The 16,539-nt window shown below is 42.1% G+C and overlaps 1 pseudogene; it reads left to right on the top strand.

The window, feature by feature from the left end:
- The first annotated feature begins 6,630 nt into the window (after positions 1–6,630).
- LOC110333588 lies at positions 6,631–7,190 on the top strand (annotated as a pseudogene).
- The last annotated feature ends 9,349 nt before the right edge of the window (positions 7,191–16,539 follow it).

The raw sequence follows: 16,539 nt of genomic DNA, 5'->3' as shown, positions 1-16,539 counted from the left end.
TTCTAAGATCCAGAAGTTTTTTTCCAGCCTTACTTTATTGAATAATAATTTCTCTAGCTGACAAACTGCAGGTGGCAGTGCTCTCTGGCTCACGTGTGTCTAGTTTAGTTTTCTCTCTCTCTGGGTAACAGTTTGGAAGGTATATTTAAGGTCACTGATTTATTTTATCACATCATCTGCTAGTAAGACTGTTAGTAAGCCTATTGGGTCTGAATTCCTTTCAGATGCAGTATTTTTCCTTGCTTTGTAGATAGGTCGGTAGGTAGGTAGATAAATAAATAGAGATAGACGGGTAGATATAGACAACAGACATGTAGATTCATACAAATAGATACCTACATGGAAATAGATGATAGCTAGCTATAAATATATACAGAAAATATAAATATATAGAGGGGTATATTTTAGATGATCGATAGATGATAAATTGATAGATTAGATAGATCAGATACATGCCAATCAAATAGATACCAATGATAGAGATTAGCGATAGATATAGATATGAGCTACATATATTCTTGACATTTCACTGAGATTTCTCTTGCTTTGTATGTGTCGCATTCTGAAGCATGTTTTTCGCAGGTGCTTTAAAATCTTGGTTTCTAATCTGAACCCCTGGATTGTCTCAGCATTGGTTTCTTTTATCTTCCATTCCACATGAATCTAAGTATCTATTTCTTTGTAGTATTCTTTTATCAATGCTAGATATTGTAGATAATTTGTCATAGGGAGAATCAATTACATAAGATATGGTCCTTTGCTCTTGGTGAAGCTTATGGTCATATGGTAGAATTTTATGAATATCTCCACCTGGTTACTATATTATACCTTCAATACTTTCTTTCTGGCTAGGTTACAGTTCCAAAGTCTCTGAACCGTGTGGTCTCTTGTATCTCTGTGTATGGAATTCTCTGGTTTGGGTCCAGGATTTGTGGGGAATCTTCTGTGTTCTCTATGGCTCTCTATAGAATTCCGTGGCTCTGTGCAGTTTCCTCCATCCACCACTGCCAGGCTATCACCAATTCTAGCTGCCTCTATTTTTTTTTATTTTTAAAGTAATAATAGTGCCTTAGTTTTACTGCTGTGAACAGACACCAGGACCAAGGCAACTCGTACAAGGACAACCCTTTAAATGGGGCTGGCTTACAGGTTTAGAGGTTTAGTCCATCATCATCAAGACAGGAACATGGAAGCATCTAGGCAGGCATGATACAGGAGGAGCTGAGAGTTCTACATCTTTAGCTAAAGGATGCTAAGAGAAGACTGGCTTCCAGGCCAGGCAGTTAGGATCAGGGCATTAAAGCCCGTGACCACAGTGATACACCTACTCCAACAAGGCCACACCTCCTAATAGTACTATTTCTTGGGCCAAGCATATTTAAACCATCACAAATAGTGACCTTGTTTCTGATTTTGATGGAAATTTCTCCAGTGCTTTATTATTTGTTGTTTATGAATCTGAGAAATTGTTTTCTATCTTAAGACTTTCTAAAGAGCTTAGTTGTGTAGCTCAAAGCTTTGGCTGAGTTCAATACCCAGAATTCAAGTAAGTGTGTATGCGTGCAAGTGTATGTTTGTGTGTCTCACACACATATACCTAATCTCACACACACACACACACACACATATGTATATATACACACACATGCACACATACACAGACAGACAGACAGACAGACAGAGATACAGAGAGAGATTTTCTTCTCTTGCTTAGCTTAAAGATTTTCCAACTAGATTATATCATATATTGGTATATTTCTACATTTCCAGTCCTTAATTTACTAATACATATTGATACAATTTCTAAAACTTAGTTATGCTTGCATTTTATAATACATTTTTATGTACTATTAGCTGTAATTTTTCAAATTTTATGTCCTCCTTAATATTTAAGGAACTAAGACAATAATAATTGGCTTTAAAGTAGTGGGTGCTTTAAAAAAGAATACATAATTTATCAAAAGTAAGTGGGCTAATGTGAATTTTATTCTACATTTTTCTACTCAATGCTTCCAAGATGAGTCATAGTGAAGACTGAGTTACTATTTGTGAAATGGAGAGAATTTAGTATCCTAGCTGCTAGCCTGGGAATCCAGGGCCCTTGGTCAGTCTGCATTCTTTGCATTTCAGTTGTGTTGTCTGTAGGATGAAGAGAAAGATTGTATTCATAACCCAAGTTTCCTGTGAGCATCAACTGTGGGAATGGACATGTTTTGTATAAATAACAAGTCCCTGAACAATGGTCATGCTCTGTTACCAGTCATATTTGAGGACTACATAGCCAATGACACAGGTCATTCCCTTGGCGGAAATGCATTATGGGAAGAACCTCTTTGACCCTTGCCTCACTGTCTACTGTTGGGTTCATTGATGCGGTTGCCAGGACAACTCCTAAGAGGGGCATGTTTGAGGAGGCAAGAAAGGGAAGAAATGGCCTGCTCTCAATTCCAGGGAAGAAGGAAAAAAGAACTGAACCTCTGTCTGTCTGAATGGTGGTATACCTTTGTAATCCCAGCACTGAGGAGGCAAACACTAGTGGACTCCTAGGGTTCTCTGGCAGCCAGTCTAGCCTACTAGGAAAGATCTAGATCAGCGAGAGCCTTTGTCTCCAAAAAACAAGAAAACCCCCCAACAACAACATCATCGTGCCCTGGTTGAGTTTGTCCTCTGGCCTCCACACGCATGAGCACACATGTATATATGTACATCAGTACACACACACACACACACACATACACATCTCTGTACACATATATACACAGAGAGATAAAATGAACAAAACCCACAGTAACAGAGAGAATCCAGCTGAATCTGTTCTAAGTAGCCCAATTTTCATGTTCCTCGACACAGTCACCAAACCCCTGTGTGTACGTGCCTCAATCCAAGGGTCTGGGTGATCAAACTATAGCAAGGACAGCCTCAGGACCTATTCAAGTCACGTTTGATGGTGATCGGTGAGACCCTCTTCCTTTTCTCTCTTTAAAAATTTAGGGACTTGTTCAACTAGGTTTTTATATATTCTGGAAGATCTGATTTGCTTTACCAAAACAGAACCTGTTCAGTGGTGAGAGAAATGGATTCATTGAGGGTGAACACAGAGAGGCTGTGTGTTGGTAGCATAATGTAGGTCAGTCAGGGCACTCTCTGCTTTTCCCATTTTTTTTTAATTTTATTTTATGTGCATTGGTGTTTTGCCTGAATATATGTTGTGAGGGTATCAGATCTTGACCTTATAGACAGTTGTGAACCACCATGCGGGTGCTGAGAATTGAACCAGGGCCTCCGGAAGAGCAGTCAGTGCTCTCAACCATCAAGTGTTCTCTTAGTCCTCTGCTTTCCTCATTTTTAAGGCTGTAACTTTCATTGGTGTCCTGCTTTGTGGCTTTTCCAGGACGCCAGCTGCAAACATATCAATGCGCCTCAGTTCTGCTCTTCTTGTGACCCCCGCAGTCTCTGAAGTACGCCGGCCTGCCTCTGCACATCTCTCTTCGGAGCTTCAGAATTGGTAGGTTAAGTTACATTAGCGTGGTTCGATGTAGAAAACTCAGACATGATTCAAAAACAGTGTTGGAAAAGGAATAAAAAAACAAAGCACCAAGTCGGCATGAGAAAAAAAAAAAAACAAGGAAGAAGGAAAAATGATGCTGATGATGGATTTTTAAACTGAGACCGTCACAGGCTGGAAAACATTGGGAAATTGAAATTAATGACCTGGAAAAGAGACTCGGATTAAGAAAGGTCAGGCTTCAGAGTAATCCTGATGAGACAGAAGTAAGAGGAACAGTGACTTTCCTCCCCTCTTCCCACATACCATGTTGCAAAACTGCTTTGGACAGATACTTTTTAATTCTTTCCACAAACAGGAACGTCATTTCCTCAAAGCTTGATGCAATGATAGCAGCCCCTGCTTTACATGTGGGAAGCAACCTTCTTGCAGGGAAAAGGCAAAATACCTTCATTTCCTCTGTTCTCGCAGGACCAGTCCTTTGAAGAAGCTGACAAAGCCACCCACTGTGACCTGTTTACCTAGACTATAGGGCTTCAGACGGGAGTAAAAAGTGCTAAGCACAAGTCTCATGCTTTTACAGCTGACTCTTAGCATCCTATTTTTAAAAATTCAGTCTAAGGGGCTGGGAGGTAGCTCAGTGCATAATGCACTTGCCCTATCAATATAAAGTCCTGAGTTCTGATTCCTGGCACTCCTGTAGAAAGTGAGGTACGCTGATATTCCAGCATTAGGGAGCCAGAGACAAGAGGGTTCCCTGGGGGCTCAGAGACCAGTTAGTCTTGTTAAGTTCCAGGCTCGTGAGTGAACCTCTCTCAAAACTTAAGGTGGCAAGTAATTGTGAAATGCACCCAGTGTTGACCTATAGGACCCCCAAGCAGGCACACACATGCAGACTTACACACTTACACACATACATGAAACATACATAATAAGTAAATAATAAAAGAAATCAACACACTCTTAAGGTTAAACAGACAATTGTATGGACTCTTTCCATGATAATCTTTTCAAAGCGGTGCCCAGCAGGAAGAATTTTTCAACAGTGAAAGGAAACAGTGTTTGAGGGAGAAAGCAAGATGCAGTAGCTTTTCTACCTTTTCTAATCGGTCCGGGAGAGGCTGTTGGTCAGTGGGTGAGTAGCATTTTATGAATGAGAGGAGACGTGGCACACCAGGTCTAGGAACATCAGATAAGCGTTCAGTCCACACCAGAGACCTCTCGGTGCTCTCTTGTCCCAAATCCACTTAAGCTTTGCTCCAATTGAAGAGAGACCTGGTGGCCTCCCTTAAAACATGGGTGTGACAAGCTTGGGAAGGGTTGGGTGGTTGCCCCAGGTCACACAGGTATTTTGGGGAGAGGCCGGATTTGTGACTGGGCTAGTCATTCTCCAGAATCCACACTTCCAACCACAGTGCTGTGGTTCTGTACTGGATATAGGCACGGAGACTTTAAAAATAACCTGTTTCTGGCCATTTTTGGAAAAATATATTCACGGACTAGAGCAGTGGTTATTTTAGCAAGGGTAACTCTTCTTTTTCCGGCCACCCATTCATTTGTAAGACAAGTTTAAATACACAACAAGCTAGAGTCATCATGCTGTCCACACTGTAGAGTAAAGCAGGGGGCTGAAAACTGAAAGGATGGCTGGCTCTATGTGTGACCTTTGTCACCTTTGTGTGACCTCCCTGGCTTGAAAGGGAATGATTTCAAGAGAGTCCTTTTAACATTATTGGGGACTGGAGAAATTACTCAGGCGGACCTAAGTTCAATCAGAATACACGTTAAAAAACAAAAGAGCAAAAACAGATAACAGAGCAAAGTAGCTCACTTGTTTGGGTTTTTGTTGTTGTTATTGTTGTTTTGGCTTTTTTTTTTTTCGAGACAGGGTTTCTCACTGTCCAGGAACTCACTCTGTAGACCAGGCTGGCCCTCGAACTCAGAAATCTGCCTACCTCTGCCTCCCAAGTGCTGGGATTAAAGGCATGCGCCACCAGTGCCCAGCTTGGCATTTTTATTTATCTATTCACTTTACATCCCAATCACAGCCCTGTTTCTACCTTTCCACTGAGTCACACCCTGTTCCCCCTTCCCCTTCTCCTCCAATAAGGGGAAGCCATACCATGGGTACCAACCCATCCTGGCACATCAAGTTGAAACAGGACTAAGCACATCCTCTACCACTGAGGCCAGACAAGGCAGCCCAGCTAAGGGAAGGGGATCCAAAGTCAGGCAACTGAGTCAAAGACAGGCCTTCACTCCACTTGTTAGGGGACCCACATGGAGACCAAGCTGCATATCTGCTACCAATGTATAGGGGGCCTAGGTCCAGTCTATGTACACTCCTTGGTTGCTGGTTCAGTCTCTGTGAGCCCCCATGGGCCCAGGTTAGTTGACTCTGTAGGTCTTCTTGTGGTGTCCTTGACCCCTCCAGCTCCCTCAATCCTTCTTCAGACTCTTCCACAAGTCTCCCTGAGCTCTGCCTCATGTTTGGCTGTGTGTCTCTGCATCTGTTTCCATGAGCTGTTGGATGAAGCCTCCCAGAAGACAGTTATCCTAGGCTCCTGTCTGTAATCTCATTAACAGCGTCAGAGGGTGACTCTCTCCCATGATCAAATGGGTCTCGAGTTGGGCCAGACATTGGTTGGCCATTCCCTCAATCTCTGCTCCATCTTTATCTCTGCATATCTTGTAGGCAGGACAAATTTTGGATTGAAGGTTTTGTAGAAGGGTTGGTGTCCCATCCCTCCCCTAGAAGTCCCATCTGGCCTCAGGAGGTAGCTACTTCAGTCTCCATATCTCCAGCAGCTAGGAGTCTCAGCTTCTTTGGGTCTGTGGTTTATGGCATAGTTATCCTGTATTTTATGGCTAATATCCACTTATATGTGAGTATATACCATGCATGTCTTTCTGGGTCTGGGTGACCTCACTTAGGATGATATTTTCTAGTTCCATCCATTTGCCTGCAATTTGCATGATATCTTTGTTTTTAATAGCTGAGTAGTATTCATTTTCCATCAAAATTCCAACTCAATTCTTTGCAGACCTTTAAAGAGCAATTCTCAACTTCATACGGAAAAATAAAAAGCCCACCTTTCCTGGAAGCAGCCAGAGGTGACCTGTGAAGATACTCTCTTGACCCAGAAAACCCCACAAAAATAATGCAAATCAAGAGGTTTCAACCTTCATGTTCACTCTAACAACACCTAGTAAACTGCCCAGGCCATCAAGGGCATGCATGGCCACAAAGCCACTCAGTATCTGAAAGATGTCACTTTAAAGAAGCAATGTGTGCCATTTGGACGGTATAATGGTGGAGTCTGTAAGTGTGCCTAGGCCAAACAGTGGGGCTGGACATAGGGACAGTGGCCAAAAAAGAGTGCTGAATTTTTGCTACACATGCTTAAAAATGCAGAGTAATGCTGAACTAAAGGGTTTAGACGTAGATTCTCTAGTCATTGAACATATACACACCCAGGTAAACAAGGCACCTAAGATGAGCCGACGAACCTACAGAGCTCCTGGCTGGATTAACCCATCCATGAACTCCCCCTGCCACATTGAGATGATCCTCACTGAGGAGGAACTGATTGCTCCAAAGCCAGAGAGGATATTATATAGAAGAAAAAGACATCTCAGAAGAAATGAAAATTCATGGCGCAAGAATAAATTCAGCATAAAATAAATGCAGATAAAAGTTAAAAAAATAAATAGCCCAATTCTGTACAGTAAAAGAACTTCTAGAGTTAGCACATCCCTGATTTCAATCTATAGTAGAGGGTAGTGATAAAAACCACATGGTATTGACATAAAAAAAAAAAAAAATCAGTGGAATAGAACCAAAGACCCAGAAAAAAAAAAATCCATACGCCTATGGACACTTGATTTTTGACAAAGAAGCCAAAACTATACAATGAAAAAGAAAGCATTTTCAACAAATATTGCTGGGCTAAGTGGATGTCTGCATGTAGAATACAAATAGATCCATATTTATCACCCTGTACAAAACTCAAGTTCAAGTGAATAAAAAAAGCTCAACATAAAAACAGATATACTAAATCTAATAGAAGAGAAAGTGGGGACTTCCTTGAACACATTGGCACAAGAGACAACTTCCTGAACAAAATACCAATAGCTTAGTCACTAAGAGCAAAAGAAGACTAATATTCAAAATATACAAAGAACTCGGGCAATTAGACACCAACAAACCAAATAACCCAATTAAAAAATAGGATACAGAGCTAAACAGAATTCTCAACAGAGGAATCTCTAATGACTGAGAAGCACTTAAAGAAATATTCAATGGTCTTAATCATCAGGAAAGTGCAAATCAAAACAACTCTGAGATTCTGTCTTACACCTGTCAATATAGATAAGGTTAAAAAAAATTCAAGTGATGACACATGCTAGCAAGATTGTGGAGCTAGGGGAACACGTCTCCATCGCTGATGGGAGTACAAACTTGTATAACCACTTTGGAAATCCATTTGTCAGGTTCTCAGAAAATTGGAAATTGATCTATCTCAAGACTCAACTATACCACTCCTGAGCATATACCCAAAAGATGCTCCACCATAGCACAAGGACACTTGTTCAACTATGTTCATAGCAGCTTTATTCATGATAGCCATAAAGTGGAAACAACCTACATGCCCCTCAACTGAAGAACGGGTTAGGAAAATGTGGTACATTGACAATGGAATACTACTCAGCAGCAACTCACTTACAATTGTAGCACTGGGAAGTGGGAACAGGCAGATCCCTGAGGCTCGCTGACCAGCAAGGCCTAGCCTAATTGCAAGCCTGAGGTCCCTGTGGAATACCCTATCTTCAAAAGCAAGGTGGATGGAATCTGAGGAACAACATCTCTGGCTTCTACAGGCATGCTCACACAATGCCCCCACGCCTGACACACATGAACACATACTCAAAACTATGGAGACAAATGTGAGTGACTAGTAACCTTTAATTTCAACATATTTCCTTTGACATAATGCCAGGTTTAAGTTACTCAGCTGTCACAGGTGATACAACGCTCTCTTAAGTTCAGAGAAGGAAGAACACCTCCTGAACCAGGCAAGTCAGAAGGCAGGAACTGAAGCACGGTCACTCTTGGAAATACAGAGGCAGCTGATGCTACTGGGGAAAGTACACGAGAGTTGCTGTCCTGCAAGTCACAGAGAGAAAAATCTCTCACAGGGTGAGTGGTTCTATGCCACAGGGAAAGGATCACATCTGTCCCTCCTACCTAAGAGCCACAGAGTTAAGCTTCCAAGATGGCTGAAGTGGCTGTCCCTTGGCCTGTGTCTTGAAAGGCAGAGAGCCCATGAGGTACAAAGGAAAGAAGGCTTAGGGAGCAAAGAGATCAGCTTCCAAAGGGAGCGCCACTGGGACCCAGGAACTGGAGAATGACAGGCAGCTACTTCCATCCATCTGCTGCTCCATCCATTACTTGTCTTCCTTCACAAGGTGCAATATTTACCACAAAAACGGTAGAAAACAATCCTTGGGAAGTTAAGAGCTTAAATTGGCAAACTTGACTTAACTGAAGTGAAAAATAGTATCTTTAAAATACGTATTAAGATCTGGGCATGGCTCACACAACCCTAACACTTGAGAGTAAGACAGGAAAGTTGCCACAAGTTCAAGGTGAGCCAGGGCCACAGAATGATACATTGTCTCAAAAGACAGCGAGACACAGGCCTACATGGAGAGTGGAGGTAGACAGGAAGTTCCACCACTAGCAGAGAAGCTATTGGTTGGCAATGGATAGCTCCTGGTAGAGGGAGAGTCCATTTTCTTTAAGAGTGTAAGTCCCTGGCAAGTTGACCACATTCAAGTAGAAGGCTCCAAAAATATATGGGCAGTGCAAACTGAACTCGATAGGTTAAAAAAATAATAAAAAAAAAAAATTAAAAAAAAAAGGAGACAAAAATTGGATGGACAGGGAACTGGGAATGGAACTGGAAGTAGCTGGGTGGGTATGACCAAGACACATTATATCAAAGAACTAATTCACAAAGTATTACGTGGCTGGGGAGTTAGGACAGTAAAGATACTTACCTTTTATAAACCTGTGTTTGATCCCATTTTTTAAAAAGACTGGATGTGGTGGGATGTGCTTGTCATCTCAGTTATAGGGAGACAGAGAAAGGCTGGTCCCTGGTGCTTGCTAGCTAATCAGCCTAGCCTATTCAGTGTGTTCCAAGCCCGTGACAATGTTCCAGGGGTAAAACATCCTACTCAAAACAAAGTAGGAAAGGTTTATTCAACTTACAATTGCAGTTTATAGTCCATAATTACCAGGAGTCACAGAGACAGGAGTGTGTGTACACACATGCTGCCTGCTTGCTGTTTTCTTTACTCATAATTCCAGGCCCAGCCTAGGGAATGGTGCCGCCCACATTCAGAGTGCATCTTCCTGCCTAAATTAATAAGCAAGACAACCCCCCCCCACACACACACCCCTGCCACAGACTTGCTCACAGGCAAACCTGATTCAGGTAATTCCTCAACTGAGGCCTCTTTATCATGTGACTCTAGGTTTTTGCAAGTTGGCAGTTAAAATTAGCACAAAAAGAACTTGTCTTGAAAAACAAGATGAAGAATGATTAAGAAAGGTTATCTTCTGACCTACACATGTGAACACACACTAACACAGAAGCATGCCTTACCCCTAAGAGAACCCAGATATATATGTGTGTAAAAACAATATATCTATTTATATCTATCTACCTCTCTCTGTCTATATATATATATATAGACAGAGAGAGGTAGATAGATAGATATATGAAAATTGATAAACCTAACAGAAATGGCCATTCTATTATTTAGTACAAGACCATGGTTAGATTGTTATTTTCCATTTTGATGATAGAAAAGTGGTATATATTTTCTTTCTTTTCATAAAATATTCTTGCTACTTGGAAAAAAATCCTGAAAATTATGTGTGATAGGAGACAGCTCAAATAACATTGAGAGTTATTTCTTTTTCAAGGAGTCAATGCCCTTGCAATTTCATTAATTATATTTGTCATATCATATGCTAAAGCTATCGTTGGTGACTGTGAATAGACAATTCAGACTTGATGCTTAAAAATACAGTCAAAACAGATACAATAGCCTCTTCACAGTTATTATCTGCTTATAAAATGGGGACAACACTTCTAGAAGCTTTTTGGAAGTGGGGAGTAATGAGAGACTGGTGTTCAGTAGTCATTTAGCACCTACACGGTGCCAGGTGCAACAGCTAGCAGGTGCCACAGCATACAAGGCACGGCACCACTGCCGATCTCCGACATTATGTAATTGGGTGTAGCATCTCCTGCAGATGCACAAGAAGCTTCCCAAAGGCATTTTACTTCATGCTGTAATGTGAAAGTATGAGCGCCTGTATACACTTCCAAAGAAAGAGTGTAAATCTTCTCAGGTTTCACCCAAGACATAAGACTTCCACAGTCCCAATATAACCAGGAAGCCAATTACACTTGGGCTGGGCAATTGAGATTCCGCTCATGATTTGTATGGTTTTCTTGAACAGCATATGCCATCTCTATCTCAGGGTGTGTGTGTGTGTGTGTGTGTGTGTGTGTGTGTGTGTGTGTGTGTGTACACGCACACTCATACACATGTTGTATGATTGTAGAGGAGGGAGAGACTTACAGTGAGCTGGATCACATGGTCTTGGAGGGTAAGGAGCTCCACAATCTGCCATTTGCACAATTGGAGTCTCAGGAGAGGTAGACTTGACATTTCTGCACAAGTCTGAAAACCAAAGGCCCAGGGACTTTTGGGAGATTGATGCCCCAGCTCAAGGCACAGCAGAGTGGAGTAAAACAATGCTCCTTCTCTTTGGACTTAGTCTAGCATGCCACAGTCTGGATGCTGCAGAGTTAGGATGCCCATCTACACTGGTGCAGGGATTCGAACGTGAATCTCATCAGGAAGCACCTTCAGGGAAACACCCACAAATCACATTTACGCTGGACACTCCAAGTTAACCACTGCAGGACCCATCCATGAAATTTATCATTAAAAATATCAGAAGACCCTTGAACCATTCTCCAAGAACCAAGCCTCTTGACTGACACCATAACCAAGTAAAGGTGCAAGTGTTTACAAACTCAAGGATTCTGTTTTCAAAGCAATTAGAGTGGGACTTTGTATCTTACATCACAGTTTAGAATTTAGATTATATAAGTATCTTGCCTGTTTTTTTACCTACTCTTGTGCCATATCAGATTTAATGTCCAATGTTTTAGTGGGGCACATAGCATCCCACAAATTTCCCCAGTCTGCAATGTTTCTAAAGATTGTATGAATTACTTTCCTCACCAACACCAACAATAACCTGCGGATATGCATCTTGGGGGAAGAATTTATTTTGCTTAGCATTTTAGTATGGCAGGGATGCGGCATGACAGCTTGGTTCCTGCATGGTGCAAGCTAGTCAGGTTTCCTGGGACCAGAAAGCAAGGCGCAGCCTAGAACTCACACCAGGCTTTAACCCATCAACTTGCCCAGGGACCTCCATCTGGTCCTTAATCCTTAGGAATTCAACAATCTCCTGAATCAGCACCACCAGCCAGGGACCAAGGAACGAAGCACAAGATTTTGTAAGGATATGTCACAGTCAAACTACGATAACATTAAAACTTGCAAAAGGGTGGCATCCAGGGTAGATCTCTGGATAAGACCATAGTACCCTGATATATCAGGACCCTCCGGGAAGTTCCTGCTCATGTACGATTGGCTTTCAGTTTGAGAGATGTGTGGTCAGTGACAATTGTAATCTTAGTGCCTGGGATGTTGGGATAGGTAGACCCCTGGGGTCTCACTGACCAGCGTCACTGTAGCCTAACCGGCAGGCCCAGGCCAACTGATAGACTGTCTTAAAAAAAAAAAAAAAAAAAGAACAGGCAGACAGCATGGAAGAAGCAACACCTGAGGTTGAACTCAGGTTTCACATGGACACACTTGCACATGCATGAACATGGGTACACACACACACACACATACACACACACACACACACACACACACACACACACACACACACAAATGAGACAGGAGCACAATCATAACAAAATACTCTTCACTTCATCTTAGCCAAAAGACTGTGACCATCTCATCTCAAAGACCACCACGAGACTAGCTAGCAATAGGAATCTCTATGCCATTTCTAAGATGTTGATTTTACAATCACAGGCCTGATGACCTTAATTTCTCCTGAGGGGGTCCTCTCCATCACATTCCAGGAGGATTTCTTTTCTGTAGCTTCTACCTTCCAGAATTGGTTTCTCTATACAACTGTTTTGTTTTGTTTTAAGAAAAAAAATCACTCCATCTCTTACACCAAGACAAGAAGGTACCCCATATGCATGTCAACCTCATGGGACACTTTGTCCATTAAGCTCGACCTCTCTGGCATTGCTTTTGAGGCTGGGATTAGAGGCCTTCGGCGGGCCCCACCTCCTGTCCAGCAAGCTTGCTGATTTCTCTGGAGACACTCCTGTGCTGCCCCATGCCGACAAGCTCCTTGTTTTAGCACTGGCTAATCACTAATATGTTCTGTTAAGTGAGACTTGTAGATGCTGATTATTGCATAAATTACTTCATTATTAAAATCAGGTCATTTGAGCCCCCCAACCATTACCATGAAAGCTATTAACATAATTTCATAAGCTAATAAATCAAGCAAAGGAAGAGAATTAAAGGATTCTTGGTGATCAGTGTTTCTTCAGAGATTAAGGAACACAATTTTCCCATGCATATTTTAACATTTCATGAGTGGATTCACACAAGAACAGAATCTCCTCTCTGCATATGCAGCTCACTTCATCTCCTCTGTCCCTCAGCCTTTAGAGTTTATTTCAAAATTAAGGATTCCCACCCCTTCAAATAACTAAAGCAAATTTCACCTAAGCCTATCAGCTCTCTGTGATATGCTGCCTGCCAACAAAATTCTGATTTTTTTCCCCCTAGAGCACAAAGACTTTGAGATAGGGAGCAATGTCGAGGTAAGGAAAAGAAAATACCATGGGTTGGTCGTAGAAAATGTGATTTTCATCTAGGTGAATTCCAAACATTTCCGAGTCTTAAGAGGTTCTTGTGCAGTTCTAATTATCACTCTAATTACAGTACGTACTGAGGTTAAGTGTTCTTATCAAATGGTGCATTTAAAATGGGTTTTATTCCCAGGATGGATGTAATAGCTGTGATTCTGGCCTGCACACACAGAAATGGTTCCCTCCGTTCATTTCACTAGCCAGATTGTGGAAGACGCTGAGGGTCAGGGCCATCATCATCCCATGCGATGACGTTGCCTGGAAACGGAGATACGGTCCAGTGTAAATTAGACTCTAACATCTTCATACTGCGTGTGATTTGGATAATGTTTTCAGCAAATAGCAACTGATGGATCATAACTGCAATCTGTGGAATGCTGTGTGGTGAGCACACTGTTTTACAGGCGACTGTAGAAGATGGGCACTCTGTGTATGAACGAGGAGTGACCGCACCTAGCCTGCCTACTGACCTCAGAGACTTCCAGGACTTCCGCCATGCTCCAGCCTCTCCTGTCTGCCTCATCAAAACCCTTCCCCTGAGTCTTGGCAGCCTTAGAATAAAATACATAGAAAGACATTTCTCACCATGGCCTGGAAGACCCCATGGGCTAGCCTGCCCTTACCTCACGATTTCTTTACTGTTTTTTAATAGCACCATGTCCTGCCTGTGACTGATACTCTGCTCTGCTCTCTGAATACATAAACTCTTCCTTCTTTCTTCAGTTCTTAGCTCTAGAGCCGTTTCCTTCAGGAAGGCTTCCATGACATCACTGATAAGATCAAAGCTTTCTGACCTGTGTTGTCTCCTTTGTATATTTTTCACAGTTACAATTTTAAATTCTGAAGTGTGGTTATATAAAAAATATGATCGGGCTGGTGAGATGGCTCAGTGGCTAAGAGCACCCGACTGCTCTAACGACGATCCGGAGTTCAAATCCCAGCAACCACATGGTGGCTCATAACCATCTGTAACAAGATCTGACGCCCTCTTCTGGAGTGTCTGAAGACAGCTACAGTGTACTTACATATAACAAATAAATAAATCTTAAAAAAAAAGATTTAAAAAAAATAAAAAATATGATCATGTTTCCAAAGTTAAACACACACCACACACACACACACACACACACACACACACACAACTAGCAGAGGTATTTCATATATATGAAGCAGAAAATCTGAGTTAACTTATTTATTTATTTATTTTTACTCTTTTGGCCCATTTCTCCTTCCTTTGGAGGTAAATGTTCTTTTCCATTTTTAGAACCACCACCCCTTTCTCACTGGTCATACATATGGGAACACAGTACTCTAGGTCATGATTATACCCTACTTTAACTCTGGAGCATGGCCTACGTGAAAACGTAAAGACTCCTCCCTCCTTTTGATAGCTGTGTTATAGTCCACTGTGCAATGGCCCTGTTTGTGAAGCCAGCTTTGTATACCAGCTGTTAGTTTGCTTCTGGTCTTTTACTGCGAAAAACATGAGTGTGTGTGTGTGTGTGTGTGTGTGTGTGTGTGTGTGTGAGAGAGAGAGAGAGAGAGAGAGAGAGAGAGAGAGAGAGAGAGTGTTTCTGTTTCTGTGACACAGCAACTCACAAAAAGCAAGTTGGGGAAGAAAGGATCTATTTTGGTTCACTGCTCCAAAGAGAGAGAGAGCCCGTGATGGTGGAAAGAACATGCCCCTGTCCTGAGTGACTGATCACATCTCATCACCATACTGGAAGGACGGGGTGCAGAGAGGAGAGAGAACAGGGAGCCATGCTAGAACCCCTCAAAGCCTGTCCCCGATGGTGTACTTCCTTCATCAAGGCTAACTACAAGTTTCATAACCTTCCTTTCTTGGGAGTTTTATTTGCTGTCATAAATACCACAACCAAAAGCAACTTGGGGAGGAAGGGGTTTATTTGACCTTACAGCTCTCAGGTTAATTTCCTTTGTTAATGACTGATGAGGGAGGGCCCAGCCCATGGTGGGAAGTTCCCTGCCTAGCCTCATGGTCCTGGATGGTCTACTCCATCCCTGTGCAAAGTCAGGGCTGTATCCTGGAGGCAGGAACTAAAACAGAAGCCAAGGAAGGCTACTTGTTGCTCCCTGTGGCTTCTAAAGCCTGCTTTCTTATACCACCCAGGACCATGAGGCTAGGCAGGGAACTACCCACCATGGGCTGGGCCCTCCCTCATCAGTCATTAATAAAGAAAATGGCCAACAGAAATTTCTCTATGAGCCAATCTGATGGTGACATTTTCTTTACTGAGATTCCTCTTCCAGGATAACTCTAATTTGTGTCAAGTTGACAAAAACTAGCAGAAGTACTTCCAAAACTGAATGAGCATCTGGGATTAGTGTCTAAATACATGACAGGAGCCAACGGGTGACATTCTTCATTCAAATCACGCAACAGTATGCGTGTACCCATATGCCCATACACGTACATGTTGTTCTGCACATGTGCATTCTATATGTAGAAGAAATATACATTACTAGGATTGATTTGCAGGGTCAAGGGATATATACATCATAATTTTTTAATGATAATCATATTAGACTCTCATTTTTTTCCTCTGTCACTGTGATCATGATATTATACCACCAGAATGACATAAGAGACAAGATTTATTTGGGCTCACAGTCTCAGAAGGTTTTAATCTATCACAGCAGGGCAGGTCTGGTAGAGAAGCCCATGGTAGCAGGAGTATAAGATGGGGGCTATTCACACCGGAGCAGATCAGAATTCAGAGGGTACGATCACAGAATCTAGCCTTCAAAAGCCTGCCCCAAGCATGCCAGGTAGGCCCCCAACTCCTAATAGTTCCAGGGCTTTCTGAGTAGCCTGTCCATCTGGGAGCAAGTATTTGAAACAGGAGCCAGGGAAGGGCACTTTAGATTCAAAGCAGACTGTGTATTTTGTCTTGGAAAGTGTGTACAAAGCCTTCTGTCTACTGTAGTAGGATTTCTTTGAAGAAA

This window comes from Mus pahari, chromosome 16 (genome assembly GCF_900095145.1).
Source record: "Mus pahari chromosome 16, PAHARI_EIJ_v1.1, whole genome shotgun sequence".
Lineage (NCBI taxonomy): Eukaryota > Metazoa > Chordata > Mammalia > Rodentia > Muridae > Mus > Mus pahari.
This window is presented reverse-complemented; position numbering and strand designations above follow the sequence as displayed.